At 35.2% G+C, this 18,907-nt stretch overlaps 1 long non-coding RNA gene across 1 annotated transcript; it reads right to left on the minus strand.

The window, feature by feature from the left end:
• Positions 1-951: 951 nt before the first annotated feature.
• On the minus strand, positions 952-13,387 carry LOC105999775. The gene is made up of 3 exons (XR_001175754.1): positions 12,961-13,387; positions 2,538-2,664; positions 952-1,018 (listed from the first exon to the last, which is right to left on the minus strand). It is a non-coding gene; the product is annotated as an uncharacterized LOC105999775 (long non-coding RNA).
• Between the last annotated feature and the right edge of the window lie 5,520 nt (positions 13,388-18,907).

Genomic DNA, 18,907 nt, shown 5'->3' on the forward strand with positions numbered 1-18,907 from the left:
ACAAACCTAATTTGTCTAGCTTCAGAGTCTATACTCTTACCCATTATGACAGATAGTTTAAGCAGGTGGAAAAACACTCTAATACATTAGCTAAAAGCTCGATCGATAACCTAAGATTATGCGAGTTCCAGAATTTGGCTCCACCTCTCTTTATCTGACATTGCAACTGTTTATTAATATATTTGTGGCTTTCGTAATTGTGAAACAGAGAGGTAAGTAAGATCTTTAACTTAAAGGTTTTTGTGAGATTTAGTTGAGTGATGAGTGTAAAGTGCTTCAGAGAATGGCATACCCAGAAAAAAAGTACTTACTAAAGTTACCTAATATTTGTTCATGTATTTTCATTTTCATGTTAGCAACATTCACACTCTCCAGTACACATTTTCTTGATCTGAAACAATGTCCAACATTTTTCTTCAATTGACTAAATAGAAATCTCTAGGGGAAAATATTGTTCTGTAGTCTAGCTGTATATGAAGGAACAAATGTAATATTAACATGGACAAAATCCATAAGAGCTATCCTGAGTTTTGGAAACACAAATCTAGCCCTAGTAATTTTCCTGAATCTGATAAATGTGAGTGATTAGCACATTGGTTATCTGCTTCTTTTCCTGCTGGTATAACCACACAAGCTAAGATAATACATTATGTAGCTTAAAAACTTACCCATGAATGTAAGAGATCCATATCTGTATGAGAAGACTTGAGATGGGGGTGGTGGATACAAGAGAAGCACTCATCCCAGGGTCCAACTCTGCTGGTTTGGAAATCAACAAATGTACAGGGTGGGTTTTCTGGACAAGGCTTCCAGCTGTTCCACAGCAGACTTTCACCTTCATATGGAGGTACTCCATCTTCCAAGTGGCATTCACTCAAAGTTCTGGATCTTCGCAAGGACGTGGAAGGTAATTCTAATCTAATATCCATTTCTTCCTTCTTCCTAGTGCTCACATGATTAGCTTTCCTTTCTTGGAATTTGGTAAATTTCATACAGGGAATTGATGTGTCATTGTCACCTTTGGAATTAGAAAGAAGCATAAGTTAAACTTTAAGACTTTAAAAATTAAGCCTGTATAATTCTGCATATGGAGACATTAATTAAATTCCAGTTGTACACTGCAAATGAATACCACAAGGTAAACCTGGCAGTCTTTCAATTTCACTAAATCATTTAAAATACATATTTAAAGTAAATTCATTTGTTACATGAATGTTTTTAGGAAAGTAAGATTTACATGAATTTTTGAAACATTATATTTGAATAACATCAACTGAACTAGAATGAATAACAGCTCTATGCAGACACCATACTCAAGACATTAATTAAAAACACATATATTTTAAATTCCCCACAATTTACATGCATACCATGATACGCTTCTATTTCAAAATATTTTCTTAAATTCCAAGGCCATATGTAAAAGAGAACATCATAAGAAGCAAATCCCGTTCTTTGCTTTATTTACAGGAACTTTAAGGAGTGAAATCTCAGTGGATAGGGGATGAAATCCTACTGACATTCAGAAATAGCTATTTAATATCAATTTGCAAATACATTTGCACATGCAGTGTATTTTATGGTGAAATATTTTGAAAAATCTAGAAAGAGACTTAGAAACTAAAAGAGTATATTATAAAGTCAGTAATTTGTTTATACAATGTGGCTATGGATCTGATGAAATTCCTAGTACAATGGTCTTCTCTTATCCATTAAATCAAGCCAAGACCATCATAGGTGTCTAAAACTATTGATCATACCAAAATTATATATATTGTTTTTTCCTATGAAAATTTATCTAAAATGAAGTTGAATAATAAATTAAGATGCTATTAACAATAATAAAATAGAGCAATTCTAATAATTTTATTGTAAATATTATATGATTGTGCTCTTCCTGTGCTGTTCTCTTTCTCTCTTCTTTCTCCTTCTTTCTTCCCTCTCATTCTCTCTCTCCTCATAGATCAATATGATTGATTGATATGGTTGATTGTGTTCCTAGCTAGAAAAAGCAAGATGATATCAGATTTCAACAGTATACCGGACCCCCCCAAAAAAATATATATATAATCCACCTAAAGTAAATCAATCATGTATCATTGAATCTCTTTTGTTTCAAATATTTAACTGATGCAAAAAAGACTATAGTTTACAAGCCTTTCTTTGTAAATAAGTAAATTCAAATAAAAGTTGCCACGCCAATTTTCTACATTGACATAGAATTTTTAAAAAATACTGTTTTTATGGCCATAGTACTCATGTTTTAGAAGACAGTGTACATTTTCTCTCTGAACCTCACTAACACTTCTCTCACTCTGTCTGGGAAACTGGTCCTAAAGAGAAGAAGAAATAAGATGGAAGACAGATGTAGGGTTCCCTCCTTAATAGGGATGGGGGATGTGTTTTCAAATAACAGTAATCAGCAATGCTTAAGGTTTAATAATTCCCTTAAGTCCTTATCAGGATGGTCTTGGTTAACACAGATTTTACCAGTTCTCCCTTACATAGCTTTAGTCGTTTACAGATCTCTTACTCACTGTGATTTATTAAAGTTGGTTTGGTCTCCTCCAGACTCTGCATCCTAGCCTTCTTGGTCCACATCAGTTTCTGTAGTCGCCTTAAGGTCCCTGTTGATCCTTCTGGGTCACTGTCTGATCTTACAGTCTAGCACAAACACCAATCAAGATCAAGATAGATTATTCTCCATAAAAGATTAAAAATTAAATATGTTGAAATTGTAAATATAAGGATAAAAATAAGGGAAACTTAAAATCTGAAACGCTGTTTAAGCAATAACTTTAAGGAATCACTTGAAAGCACATTACATGTGAGGGATTCAGAATCATAAAATAGGTTATAACTAGTTAATCATGCTAAATTGGTGTAGATTTTACCACTTGTTTTAAACTTCAAAATGCAGCAAAAGGAAGTGAACAGAGCCATCTAATGGACTGGCTCCTGCTATATGTCAAAGGAACAAGTCTGCAGTATAACACAGACAGAAGGTCAGGAGAAAAGTTGCTATTTACAGGTGTTGGAACAAAACTGACAGGATGCAAAGAACACATCCACCTGCAGGTATCAGAAAACATATACTTTGATTTCTTTCCATTTTTCTTTTGGAAATCTGTGATTTCAGGTATCAGGTATATTCAAGTAATAGAATTTTCATTTTGCAAAGATATACAGAGTGAAACAAAATACAGCCACAGCACAACACACTAGTCTTTACTCTAGCAGCCTTATTTGTTTTCTGTGAAAACTGTGAATTAAAAAATTGAAGCTGGGCGCTGGTGGTTCACATCTTCAGGAGACTGAGATGTGAGGATTGAAGTTCAAAGCCAGCCTGGGAAGGAATGTCCATGAGACTCCAATTAACCACCAGAAAACCGGAATTGGCACTGTGGCTCAAGGGTAGAGCACTTGCCTTGAGCTGAAGAGCTCAGAGACAGTGTCCAGGCCCAGAACTCAAGACCCATGACCAACAACAAAAAAAAAAAAACAACTGATTAATGACATTTATGACTTATTTGAACAGGGTACAAAATATTTCCCATTATTTGAATGTTGATGAATTTGTATTTTACTACTTTTATCATTTTATTCATATATATGACTAAATGAATATAATATATTGACATATATAACTTTATATATAGTTAATACATTTACATTATCTTACCAGAAAGTATTAAATTTATCATATAAAGTATTATATTGAAAATATTCTAAATCTAAATATTACATATACAAACATATACACATGTATGTGTGGGGGATGTGTATGTACATATATCTGTATCAGTATATATACAAGTGAATGATTCAATTCCTCAATTCCTCAATTAATTCAATTAATATTTGACTGAGACATACTTATAATGACACTGTCTTTGAGAGCAACTGTGAACCCAAGGAAATATTTGGAGGTAGAGGCAGTCTGACAGGCAAACATTTGTATTTTTTACTTTTGGTTAGTCATGGGGCCTGAATTCTGGGCCTGGGTGCTGTCCCTCAGCTCTTCAGCTCACGGTTAGCACTCTACCACTTTGAGCCACATCTCTTTTTCTGCTTATATGGTGCTAAGGAAACGAACCAAGGACCTCATGCATGCAAGGCAAGCATTCTACCACTGAGCCATCTCCCCAGTCCAAATATTTGTAATCTTTAGAATGAGATTTTTGTTTGGGGGCTTTAAGAATGAATAGTCAATATAAAGTTGGTATTCAGGTTCTGCATAATAGCTCTCAGTAAGTAATGTAACTAACATTTTATCAGAACAAGCTATACATAAATGGAAAAATGTTTTACTAACAATCTTTCAAACCAAGGTTGTGACTATGATGTCACAAATGCCAAGGTATGCAAAAATATCCTGTATCTTTTTCCCCTTAGTTTAAAACAATTTCTATTGTTGACTATTTTTTGTGTTATTTTCTTTCATACTGGAAGGTTTCTACATTTAGATGTGTGGGGTCTCATGGTACAGAAGTTTGAATAAAAATAGTCTCTTGTTAATTCCTTCATATACTATGATACCCTTTTAAAGGCTCTTTTTGGTTAATTTTTGTATCTTTATTCACTAATTCATCTTGGGGATTTTTGACACGTCTTCTGAAGTTAATTAAGAATTAATTTCCTATGCTTAGTCTAGTGCATGGCTTAATAAATGTTTTTTTGAATGGAAATGAAATCTTGATTTTATACATAAGATTCTTTTTACTGGGGGGGGTGTCTGTCCCCAGGGGCTGAACTCTGGGCCTGGGCGCTGTCCCATAGCTCTTCAGCTCAAGGCTAGTGCCCTTAAGCCACAGTGCCAGTTCTGGCTTTGTTCTGCTTATGTGGTGCTGAGGAATCAAACCCAGGGCCTCGTGCATATGAGGCAAGCATTCTACCACTGAGCCACCTTCCCAGCCCCCTAAGGATTCTTATCTACAAATGGAACCCATAAGTACAATTTTCATTTTAGACTGGCAACTTTGAGTATAACCACCTTCTCTTGCTACCAAGTAGCACCTTCCTGAATCCATATTCCATAACAACATTATGACAATATTTCATATAGTATATATTATTAGTGTTTTAACACTGTTGATAGTCATAATTAATTTCATATTATAAAAGATATAAAATCATGACCACTCCTCTAGAATACTTTCAAACTATTGTTTAAACTCAGTCTACTAATCTATTGCCTTTAAATTTGTACTGAGCATGATTAAAATTTATGACAATGTGCCTTTTATTTCTAGATACATTCTAACAAGTTTCCCCTCAACTAAACTGAGTATCCAAATAAACTTTTATTGAGAACCTACTATAAATTAAGCATTAGCCCAACATTCTGTCAAACAAGTGGATGAATTCACTGCTTTCAGGGAATCCATATTCTCAAAGAAGTTGATGCATGGTAAAGCTATAAACAAGACAGAACTAAGAAAGTTTGAGATAGAAATGTCATACTGAAAATTACAAGGATGATTGGACAAAGACAGGGAAGGGGTGCTCATTAATTTAGAATGGATGCTTAGGTAAGACTTACTGAAAAATACTAAATCTGAGAATTGCATAATAAAGAAATTGATATGAAGATTTGAAGATGGCCTTGGATTCAACAGATGATCAAGGTGTAAAATACATATGGAATATATGTGCTTAAATTTTTCTATCAACTTATGCACATGTGTAAAACTATACATACAGTTACATGTATATAACATACAACTACATATATGTGGTTCTACATTTATGCATACATATACATGTGTGTATATATATACACACACACATATATATATGTGTGTTGGCAGAACATTTATCTTTTAATTTTATCCCTTCCATTATATTCTAGAAACTTACACTTGTGGAAACTAGACCTAGTCACCTGTTTGATGCAAGCTTTTTATTTTTTACTTATAATGAAAATGAAGCTAGAAAGCAATATGAGAGTTTGAGGTTAAAAAATCCTTTTGTTCTTAATATCTGATTTAGAAAAAAAACCCTTTTTAATGCCATCTTTAACAAGTATTAAAGAATCTTATTCAACTCATATCTATTTTACATAATTTCTTCAACAAGGTGAAGAGTGGGTTTTAAAAATTCATATTTTAGCTTACTTTTGAAGAAAGCTATAATTAAAATCCTGAAATGCCACCAAAAGTGGCACTATGGCTGAAAGTGTTAGAGTGTTAGCCTTGAGTAAAAGAGCTCAGGGACAGAGCCCAGGCCCTGAATTCAAGCCTCACAGTTGATCAAATAATAATAATAACAACAGCAATAATGATGATGATGATGATGATAATAATAATAATAAGTGAAATAAATGGTTTTTCCTAGTTCGTAGATTCTTTTCTAGCACTAAGATATATTACTTTTAAAATTGGGAGACATTTGATAATTTTATAATTCTACTGTAGGTTTTTCAATACTCAAATCTGTCTCTGCCTACCAGGAAAGGAAGAATGCAGGTTTTGCGCATGAATTATTAATGGTTGAAAAATGATTCCTAGAGACTGGATACAAAGAGAAAGTTATTTTCATGAAATAAAAATGAAGCTTTAAATTGCATATTATTAACCCCCAAATTGTTATCCTCACTCATTTCCATACAAGGTGGCTAGGTTCTTTCATAACAAAAAACATAACCTAAAAAAGGTAATTTGTTTCTTCAGAATGATCAATGAACATTTAGTAGCTCAATGGACAGTAACGAAATGGAGAGGATTAAAACCTAGGAACAATCAAAGCAAACAAATGAAAATAAGCAAGCACATTTCACATTCTATTGCTTCCTTGAAACTACATCTCACCTAAATCGCAGCTGCAAAGTAATTTATTTGGGAAAATAAAATATTGATGGAAGAAATAATTATACTTGGTGTGACACAGCTGTGGATACCATCTAGTGTCTTTGCTTATACATATATATATATATTTATATATATTATATATGTGTGACAGAGACAAATTAAAATAAAACTGAATCAGTGGTCAAAATAGGGTTAGGCACAATAAAACAATTAAAGATATAAAGTAATTGAATAAAACAAATAATGAAATAAAAGACTGTTTTCCAATGAGACATAGAGGCAATTTGTAATGCATTCAACACACATTTACTTAGCGAGCACTATATCTGTGGAAGATGAAAAAAAGAAGGGGACATTTTACCAACATGTGATGCTCATTGCTCAGTACCAATGCTAGGAGAAATAGTCATCCATTACTGAGCCAGTCCTTCCTTTGGAAGATGAGCTTGGAGTTGCAGTACAACTCTACACAGTTCAGTACAGATATTTAAACTGAAAAACTGGGCAAAACTGCACATGGAGAAAGATGATGTGTGTGACAGATGTACAAATATTAATGGAAAGAATAGGAAAGACTATTACATGGAGGAGGGGGCAATGTGTTTGGCTAGAGGATTATCAGGCATCTGAACAGTAAATAGTAAAATTTGCCATCTCTAGCATCTGTAAACCCAGTGTGCAAACACAAATCATACACTCAAGTCCTAATTCAGGTTGTTAGTCCTTCTCCTTCCTCTGAAGAGATTTTTTAAGCATAATCTTGTTCTTATAATAAGGACCTTTCTGAGAATGCAATAAGAAAGTGGATTTTTCCAAGCCCCACGGGCCTTATCTTCTATGGCATAAAAAATTCACAACTTCCTGAATATACCTTCATATACTTCTATATGAACATTGTATGCACAGTGCCAGTGCTGTTCTTTGCTCATTGGCTGATAAGGGGTCAGTCTTTTAAAATGATGGCCAGGTCAAGCCAAATGAAAGCTTCCGGGATTAACCAAGTTAGAGATGCAAATGAGGGGCATGCTAGTTTAAGGTGAAAAGCCAAAAAATACCTTCTTCCTTCTTGTGCATTATCCCCTGTTCTGAAATTTTGAACAACTTTTTAGAACTCTTCATAAGAGCATTTCTCTTTGTAAGTACACTCCCTATATGGGAAAAAAGTCAGATAGTAGAAAATTTAAGAGCTAGTTCATAAGTGAAATAATTGTTATCACCTATGGGATTTCTAACAGGCAGAAAGAGACATACACAGGAAATAAGCATGAGACACATATGAGAAAAATACCCCCTGTAATAATCAGCCTGCTCTAAATATCTGACCATTCTGTGTTCATACTCTGTCTTGTGGCTAGCTGTGTGAACTTTAGCAAGCCATATACTTCCTCCATACTTCAGCTCCATCAGCTGAAAAGTAAGACGATCAATCAGAAAAATCCATTGTTCTTCAATGAAGGTGAGTGTAAGACTAAAGAAATATTTCCTGTTACTACAAATTCTTGGACCTTAGAAAAGTCACAGGGGAAATGTGGGAATGAACTATGAGCCATCACAGATTATTACAGTTTGAAGATATTTTTACTAGTGCAGCATGTTGCTTAAAATGAGGAAACTGAGACACAGAAATGTAAATTTAGTGGTTAAAGAATACAACCAGTAGTATGGTCCATTAATTCACTTTTCTTGTGTCTATTTATTATTAATATATTTCCTAGTCTTCCCAAGTGCATACCTTTCTATTAATTTGGAAGTCCTTTTGATACTCATTGAGATTCATCTATTTTTTCACAGTTTTTGATACTTAACTAGCTATTAAAAACTCAAGAGGCATGGGAAATAGCAAGAGCAGAATTTAATTACTTTTCACAGAGCATGAGTAACATTTAAATAGTACCTTTTCATCACCTCTCCCTATCTAGTACAGCTATCACTCTTGGACAAAAAAAGTAATCGTCAAGAAGAAAATTGTTACCAAATTCAGAGGTTAATAATATATCGGTTATCTTTGATAAGAAGAGTATGAATAAAGATACTTTTATCATATTCATCCCTACATAAAGAAACATCATTGTTCAGGGTATTTATTGGCACGAAATCTGCAAGTCTGTATTACATTGTCATTTTGGGAAACAATAATCAAATACATTATATAATTTAGTCTGCAGTGTTCTTGTAAAGCTGTCTGGGACAAGCACTATAAATAGAATGTACAGTTTATTCAAGTCCATCATTTATGGTTCTTGCCAATGTGGATGATAGCTCAGGAAATTTTCCAGGCATTCAAAACATGTCCTTTACATGAACCTCTGTCTAGCAATGGCTCTACAGAGAAAAAAAGATAGTTCAATGCTATCTGAGGATTTTAATATTGTAAGAGATAACTGTTTTACAACGAATTCTTTCCAACATTATTAAAATTTCCCTAACTCTAAAAAATGACTAAATTTTAGAGGGAAATTTTCAAGTAGCATCCTTCTTTGAAGGATATGTAACTGAATTTTATTTTGCTATTCTTTACACCTTTGCTTTGTCACATGTTTAGGTTTGGGCTACATTTTCAGGCTTCCAACTATTATCTGGAACTTGGGGCAGTCTAAGTTACAAGAATGTGCAATTGGTTCATTTCTGTGAGCATTCTCATTGTCAGAACTGGTTCCCACAGCACTTTGAAAATTCAAAGCCTTAAAAAAATTAAGTAGAAAATGGTTGAAATGGGTGTAGAGTGCTCTAACCCTTAATACTTTCATCACTACCATATAAGGAGGAATGTATCACTCTACAGATCTATATATGTATTTTAATTAATTTGCTCAAAAATATATTTTCACTCTAGAAATGTCTTGGGGAGGGAATGGGGAGAAGCGGTGGTAAATGTTTTGGTTTAGTCTTGAGCAGGGGTTCCTGACAGTGCTTAATATCTCCAGCAGTGAAGGTAATAAATGTTAGCCTGCTTTTTGATCATGAATATGAATGGCGCTCCGAAGGCTGAATGCAACCTAAAAATTTACGTGAGAAATGAGGCATGCAACATTTTTGAAAATATATTAGCCCAAAGTCTGCATTACTGCATATTTTATACCCTTTTCAATATGCTCCACAAGATTTGAGCCATCCACAGAATGTTGCCAGAGAAGAACAAACAAGAACAAGGATACAAAAGCAAATGCTGGGGAATCCAAGATGTTCTTTATGATCGATGTAATGATCACAATCCTGAGCAGACAGCTTTTTTCAAATTCTATCCAACAGCATTGCTCCTACTAGCCTAGTTCTCTAGCAAGTTTACCCCAGGCCAAGAACAAAGAAAAATTCATGAAAGCAGTCCGTGCTGAAGAAAGCCTTCCAGGATTATCTTCATCTGCCCCTTGGTTCCTTCTACCTTCTTCCAGGCTGGAGAGCTTCCCTTTCCTTTGGGAAACATGAAGGCTGCATCTTCCTGAATACTTCTGTTTGAGAATTTACTATAGGTTTGAATTTTACTCTGAACTTCCCAGTGTCCAAAATGTATGTGGTAGATATGATCACATCACAATTGTAACTTTATGTTTCAATTCATGTTTTGAGAGCTTTATGCCTTATTTCACATTCAGTTTGAAACATAGTGAAATGGCCATATGAAAATGTTTAGTGTTCTAGCACTGTAAAATAAAATAAGTATTTATTATTTTATTCTTTCCTAGGTTAAGTATTTGAATTGTATAATGAATATATAGAATTGCAATAATAAGAAGCATAAAACAACTTCACTTTCTCTAGGAGTCTTTTGATTGCCAAGTTTAGTCTCACTGAGTGAAAAATGTATGGGGCATCCTATCTCTGGATGATGTCCATAGATTGTCCCAGTCCCAGGCAATTTTCTAATTCAGGTACTTGATTCTTAGGCCTTCATCACAACAATGCAGTTGGATAGGAGTGTGGCTCAGAAATCTACATTTTCAAATGAGTCTGAAACACACAGTGCTCAGGATTCTTGCAGAAACACTACTGCAATGCTCCTTTTCTTTCTAACGAGACAGCAGAAAACTGCTACATTCTACCTTCTGCCCACAATCTACACTCTGCTCACAATATATATTCTGCCCATGGCAGAGGCTAGTCTCTCCCTTCATAGCACATGTTCTTCTCCATCAGAGAATCATTTGCTTTCTTCCTCATCTTTCAAAAGGCACACTGCACCCACTTTTCCTCCACCGCAAGAAATGAATGCCATCTTTACATGACACTTTATGTTAAGCCAAAATGTTCTGTCTTACAGATAAACATTTCTTGGTAAAGTTCAAATGAATATCTGTTAAGAATAAGAAGAGCAAATGAAGATAGATAAGATCAGTTCTTACTCTCAAGTGAGGATTTCAAGATGAGTTGGTTTCTAAATGTGTGCCACTCAGATGAATTCCTTTTGAATATTATTTAATACTAAACTACATATTACCACTAGATAGTTAGCACTCTAGAATCAAGACTCCCTAGCCCACTAAAACCTCCAAAAGCATTGGGTAAAAAATTATCGCTCATCATTTTCTTTTGAAGAACTTTCTACATTATTTTCTTTTTTTCTAACAGGTAATTCTATTTTTTTTTCTGCTGAGAACCTAAAAAAAAAAAAATTCTCTTGGGACACAGCATGTCTGGAGAGCTCTTCCTGTAAACCAGCCATTATTTTTCCTGGCTATCAAATTATGTTTCACTTAGATATTTATCTAAGACTTCATCTGAATTTAGGAAATTTTGACTGTATATTTCAGCAATAATCTACCAGGCGCATGCATGAAAGTATCATGGAGTCTTCGCAAAGAGGAAAAAGAAGAGAAGGAGGAGGAGGTACACAGGAGAAAAGAAGAGGAGCAACAATAACTATATTTTTTTAAATATTAACTAAATGCCAACCACAAACCTAAGTACTTTAGAGAAATATCTTACTCCACCTTTCTGACAGTCCTGAGATACATGATCTTTTATAGACATGTTTGACAGAGATATGCAAATGGAAGCATAAAGGTCCAGTGCTTTACCAAAAGTCACAAAAAGCTAAGCCAAGATACAAAGCAAGCATACTGTCTGAATTCAGAGCTCTGATCCAAGTTCTTTTGGGTGAACTGATTGAATTTTGTGTGCTCAGGCAACGTGTTAGCAGGACTCAAAAGAATAAATGTATAATTCCACCAGTATCAGAACAACCTGCAGAAACTGTAGTTGATCAACGTTAAAGTTCACTGCCTAATTCATTGGAGTGCCCCCAAAACCTTGGAAATTAGTCTGGATTTAAGCATGGAAGCTGTTTCTCTTCAAGAAATCTACCTACAATACAGAATTCACATATTATATCTTCTGCCTATTGACCGGTCTCCTGCACTATGGAAGGTCAACTCTAAATTTGGATGGTCATGGAAGTGGTGCTGTGGCTCAAGCGGTAAAGCGCTCACCTTGAGCTGAAGAGCTGAGGGACAGCGCCCAGGTCCAGAGTTCAAGCCCCACGACCGACCAAAAAAAAATAAATAAATAAATTTGGATGGTCAGTTCCAACTACTTTAATAAAACTAACACGTGATTCAAGAGGACCTTATAACTGTGAGAAGAATAACAAAAGTCACTGTGATAGCGCTATTGACCTGTATAATCTTCCTCACTTCCAGATGGATAGAAACTATTTATCCATTAATATTATTTTTAGGGAGAGCCAATGTTTAGGCAATCTTAATTACTGGAAATGTTAATTAAAGCAACATCAAAGGAATATGTCAGGAATCACAATATGGGTTTTATATCAATGTGAAGTCTCAAGGTGCAAGCCCTACACTCAAGGTTGCCAAGGTTGCACTTAGCATGGGTTCTCCTCAGAGAACTTTCCACTGTACTGATTTAACAGGACCATGATTATTTACCAAAATGCTCTAGAGCACGATGATTTACATAAATGGTTTATTATCTCAAAGTGGTTTATTATCTCTTCATGAGTTGATTTTTTTTAAATTTATGATCCACTTCACAGGAATACAAGCATGGCAACTACAAAACAACCAACTCTAACTAAATATAAAACATCTACAAGGCAGTCTAAATATTGTGCACTATAGCTAGCATATTCTAAAGTTCAATAACAGGATGATTTTCATAAAACACCATATAAGCTTTGACTATTTACATTACTCACCTGATAGGAAGTTCCTTGTAAATTTTTTTCATGGAAACTATGTATATTATTAGTCAAACTGAAATAATCTTCATCTGGATCTATAAAAAGAGATAAAAGTTAAATATAGATTATCAGAAATGATAAGATTTGGGACTGTGAGTGTAATTCATTTTTAGAGTTATCTGCCTACAATGAGTACAGTCCTATACGTAATTCACAGCATCCTAAGACAGAAACAAAATAATTATAGGATTTTGGAAGATCAGATGCGATATAATAGGTTTTATATTTCCATTTTGTCCTTTAAAGCATTACATTGACTTGTTCATAAAATACCCCTTTCTCTAAGATATATTCTTTTAAAATAAAACACATAAAAGATAGCAACATAACACCAAAAACAAAAATGTCAAGCACTATGTGTGTTCTTAAGCAAGCCATGGTAATTTACTCGGACTCAGTTTCTCTCTTGATAATAAAAGGAAGTGATACCAGCAACAAAAGCTACAGTTACCCACCTATTTCTGTTAAACTAAGCTTTATACTCCTGGCATTTTGAGTTTCATTAGTTTTGATCCTCTCAACATGAATTATTTATGCCGAAACTGTTCTAGGCATGGTTTAGTGAAAGCTTTGGAATTTGGTATCCATTTGCTTGCAGCTACATGGAACCTTTTCAAAAGTAACAGCAATTCCCTCTCAGCCCTTGAGAAAAGGACTTCATTTACTTAATTCTGAAGTTCACAGTGTGTTAAAAGAGGAAAAGACTTCTTGGGTCACTCAACCTAAGTCTTTTGTTTTATAAATGAGGATGCAACACCCCTAGAAATCACTGACCATCAAGCTAGTGGCTTCTTTGCCTTCACTTCTTTTTACTTGTTTTCAGAGCTTCAGTTTTTAATTGTTCTTCTCATAGCTTATGACAGGAGGGACAAGCAAAGACTATTTAATCTTACAGTTGCATAAACATGCAGAAATTCCTTCAATTCTTCTTCATAGCAATCGTCAAAAATATGCATGACTCAATGTCAAGACAATTTGTAACAATAACTTAATATTTAAGCAATAATAACCTTACTGTAAGATTCTGACAAATAGCTAAGTCTCAAAATGAACTGATTTCTAGCAATCTGGTTCTTTGAAAGAGGGTCTTCTATTCCAGGATCAAGATGTTAGAAGTTGTTTTAATAATTTGTTCTCTTTCTAAGCCTCTGTACTTAGAAAACAATTTCTCCCTCCTTTCATTTCTCTTCATCTTTCTTTGATCTCAATGATCTTCGAAGCACTCCTCTTAGAGACATTCCTCTAGGTGTGGGAAAGTGTAAAGCATCCCTTTCTACACTAGAATCTGGGAACTAGGTGAGGAAATAAGAAGCAAGGATGAGCAATGCACTTGTGTAATGATGCAAGGTAGTAAAATGAGTGATTCAGACAAAGTGTTATGGGAAAAGACCGTTCTAGGTCAGACAACTGAGGAAAAGGCAGGGTTGTTAGGGAAGTTTCAAGAATGAACACGGAAATGAAAAGGTACCAAAAAAAAGCATAGATACAGCAAAAATGCTATGAACATTGGCTGATAGAGCAGATTGAGTAGAACAGGTTGAACTATGACCCTATCCCACAGGGCCATTCTGGGTATAGTCCAGGAAAACAGGGCTGGATTAGGTAAGTGTGGCCAATTTTTAATGAACTTTGATTACCAGCTAGAACAATTTGGACATGACCAATTAGCTCAATTTTACATGTATAAATATCCACAGGAGTCAACAACTAATTTTAATAAATGAAGTCAATTTAGTCAAGGAGTCAGTGGGATTTCTGAAGTGAGCCAGAAGGCCAGGGCGTCAGCCAAAGGGTAATCATAACTCTCATTTCTCTCGAACTAAAGCCTCCTGAGACACTCAGTCCAGGATTATGTGTTTCAAGAAAATATCAACATATGCGTTTTATTATAAATTTTTTCTTAGTTTTAAAATACCATATGGCTTCCAGAAAACCTTTTATTGAGAACATATTCAGTTAAAACCAGGTACCTTGCCGGGCACTAAGAAGAGGCTGAGATCTGAGGATCACAGTTCAAAGCCAGCTCAGGCAGAAAAATCTGTAAGACTCTTATCTCCAAAAAACAACCAAAAAAAACAGAAGTGGCACTATAGTTCAAGTGGTTTGCGGTAGCCTGGAGCTGGAGTGCTCAGAAACAGTGCCTAGGCCCAGAGTTTAAGACCCACACAGACAAAAAAAAAAAAAAAAAAGGTGCCAGGTATAGTCTATGCTGTGTTAAATGGGAAAAATACAAGAATGTTGGATTAACGATGCAATAAAATGATGATCTCCTTTTATGAATATTAACCATTCTATGTGTGTCTCATACACTTTTATTTATCTGTGATCTCTCAAATATTCTTCTACAAAGAGAACATAAGTAATTTCATTTTAAGTGTCAACAAGTGGAAATATTCAGGTTGTATTTCTTAAAGATGGTCACAACCATTATCTCCAATGCCGCATGGGCTTCTTCAGTGTGACCCGACCATTCTTCCAAGAAATGGAGTCTAATGTTCTTATGTTGACTCTCGGCTAAACTTGTGTATCCCAAGAAATTGTAGTGGATATGATGCGCTGTAGCTTCTGCATTGATATCTTTGGATACTCATTTCTAGACACTTCCTTGTTTTTTGTGTGTTCCTCCTTCCCAAAACCCAACTCTTAATGATGGGAAAACTGAAGTTACACGGAGGGGCGCACATATGAGAACCCAAGCTGAGCCCAGTCTATCCAAGATCATATCTTAACATATAAGTGAGGAAATCTGTACAGATTCCAGCCCTCAAGCCCTCCCCAATCTTCTAATCTTCCTAAGTGAAACTCAGATATCACATCACGAAGTTCTGCTCTGACTAAATTACTGTCATCTGACTGACTTTCATGAACCTAAAAAGAAAAAAAAACCCAAAAACATTGTTTTATAGTAGTAAGAATCAGGGTGGTTTGCTCACAGAGGTAGATTATCATGACAGGCATAAACTACATAATGGGTCACAAATATCTGTATGTTTAAGACTGTACCATTCAGCATAAAAACTGAGATTCAAATGAACAGTCAAATGCACATACATAATAATGGGGTGATATGAATAATGATATTTGACCGTATTAATATTCACACAGGTGACTGTAGTATTAGTAAGAACTCCCTTAACAATTTGAAGGTTGTTAAGATCCATTTGGATAAAATACAGGAACTCTGAAAGTTGTCATTCAGAACAGAATGCTTCCTTGGAAGGTGAAGAAGCAATGCTGCAACAGGTGACCTTTGCCCCAGGAGTTTATTCCCACATCATGAAAGCAACTATGATGTGAAAAAAGACTCCTGTCTGACATTCCTCACACAGTCCAGTGTAGCCTAAGTCAAACTGCCCTCTCTTGGGAAACTCATTTTTAATGAAATGTGATGGGCTAGGAGTATAGCTCAGGGATAATACTCATTTGCCTAGCACGCATGAGAACCTCGGTTTAAGCCTTAGCGATGTCCCCAAAAAGCTAAATTAAAAAAATTGGATTGCTTCTTCTATATCATTGAAGAACATTGTTGGCATTTTGAGGAGTATTGCATTGAATTTGTAGATAGCTTTGGGCAGTATTGTCATTTTCATGACCTTAATCCTTCCAATCCAGGAGCATGGGAGGTTTTCCTACTTCCTTAAATCTGCTTTAATTTCCTTTTCCAGGTTTTAAAAGTTTACACCACAGAAGTTCTTTACATCTTTGGTTAAGTTAATTCCAAGGTATTTTTTGAGGTTATTACAAAAGGAGTTGCTTTCCTGATTTCAGTCTTGCTCTTGTCATTGTTGGCATACAGAAATGCTACTGATTTTTATGGGTTAATTTTATATGCTGCTATGTTGCTAAAGTTTTAGAACAGCTCAAGTAACTTGGGAGAGGAATCTATGGGCTTCTTTAAATACAGGATCATGTTATCTGCAAAGAGGAAGAATTTTACTTCATCTTTTCCTATTTGGATCCGCTTGATGTTTGTCTCTTGCCTTATTGCTCTAGCTAGGAATTCCAGTACCCATATTGAAGAGGAGTGGAGAAAGTGGACATCCTTGTCTTGGTCATGATATTAGAGGAAATGACTCTAACTTTTTTGTTTTTTTGTCAATCAATAGTTTTGAACATTGGGCCTGGACGCTGTCCCTGAGCTCTTCAACTCAAGGCTAGCGCTCTACCATTTGAACCACAGTACAACTTCCAGTTCTCTCATGGTTAATTGGAGATAAGAGTGGCATGGACTTTCTTGCCCAGGTTGGCTTTGAACCATGATCCTCAGATCTCAGCCTGAGAAGCTGGGATTACAGGCATGAAGCACTAGCACCTGGCTTGGTTCTCACTTTTCACGATTAAGTATAATGGTGGTTGTAGGTTTGTCATATACAGCCTTTGTTATATTGTGAAATGTTCTATGGATTCCTACCTTCTTGAGATCTTGTATCATAAAGGGCTGTTAGATATGGTCAAATGCCTTTTCTGTGTCCATTGAGATGATCATGTGGTTCTTGTCCTTGCTCCTGTTGATGTGTTGAATTACATTAATTATCTTGTATATACTCACCCAGCTTTGCAATCCTGGAATGCATCCTGTTTGATCATCTTGTATGGTTTTTTTTTGGCTAGTTGTTGAATTCAGTTGGCCAGAATTTTATTGAGAAGTTTTGCATCAATATTCATCAAAGAGGTGTGTCTAGAAATACCTTTGCTTGATGAGACCCTCTCTGTATTTGGGATGAGGGTTATACTGGCTTAACAGACTGAGTTCGGTACTGATCTTTCCCTTTCAATTTCATTGAAGAGTTTACAGGGTATTGGAGAAAGTTTTCCTATGAAGGCCTTATAGGATTTGGTTGTGAATCAATCTGGTCCAGGGCCTTACTTGTATGGATGGTCTTTTATTGGCACTTCTACTCATTACTTATTATGGTCCACAACTATGTTTGTTGCAGCATTGTTTACCATAGACAAGATATGGAATCAATACACGTGGCCCTCAGTGAACAAATAGATCAAGAAAATGTAGAATATATACACAATAAAATTCTATGTTTTCATCAGAAAGAATAGCAATGCCCCAATCATAAGGAAAAGGAGACCTGGAAAAAATTATATTAAACAAGGTAAGCCAGACCCAGTAACACATAGACGACGTGGTTTCCATCCTTTGTAATAATTAGAATTTTCCTATAATTCTAGAAGTAAATCCAATAGATAGTAAAAGATAAATAATTATACCTGGACCTAATTAATTAAATAGCAGTCTAAGCATTCATATAGTGAGAACAAAGGAGGATATTCTTAGGAGAGGATCACAAGGGCTCAACAGTTATGTGCACATTATCATATAAATGATACTTATCAAAATGAACTCCAAGAAATGGAAATGAGAGTTTTTTAAATTGTACTATTTGTGGGTTTTTTCCTTCTGTTTTTCCACATTTTTTGTGTTCATTTTGTTCATCTTTAGTGTCCAATAAAACAGGATAATGATATCGATGGTACACATTCTCATCTTCATCTCACTGAACTGCTACACATACTGCCTATCCTCAGGCATATCAAGGCACTATAATGTAATTAGGCAATTAACAGCTAAAAAGTAGTGTTTAAAATGTGAAAGAAATATTATGGGTTGATATGTAGGGCACTAATTGCTTAGAAATACTCTGAGCCTTCCAAATGAAGTTACTCCACAAATGAAATTCAAGCTCAGAACTTGTGACTCTCCTTCTCCCACTGAATTCCCCCTTCAATTTATAATAGCACCGACAGCCTTGGTCTCAAGCCATCAACTCTTCCGAGCACAGCATTAATCCCTAGGTAATGTCCTGTGACTCAGCTGTGCCTGCCTTAAATGTCATCTGAACAACTAAGATATACATCCACCCCTCACACATGCACACCTCTCCCTAAA

Source organism: Dipodomys ordii, unplaced genomic scaffold (genome assembly GCF_000151885.1).
Source record: "Dipodomys ordii isolate 6190 unplaced genomic scaffold, Dord_2.0 Scaffold199, whole genome shotgun sequence".
In the NCBI taxonomy this organism is placed as follows: Eukaryota; Metazoa; Chordata; class Mammalia; order Rodentia; family Heteromyidae; genus Dipodomys; species Dipodomys ordii.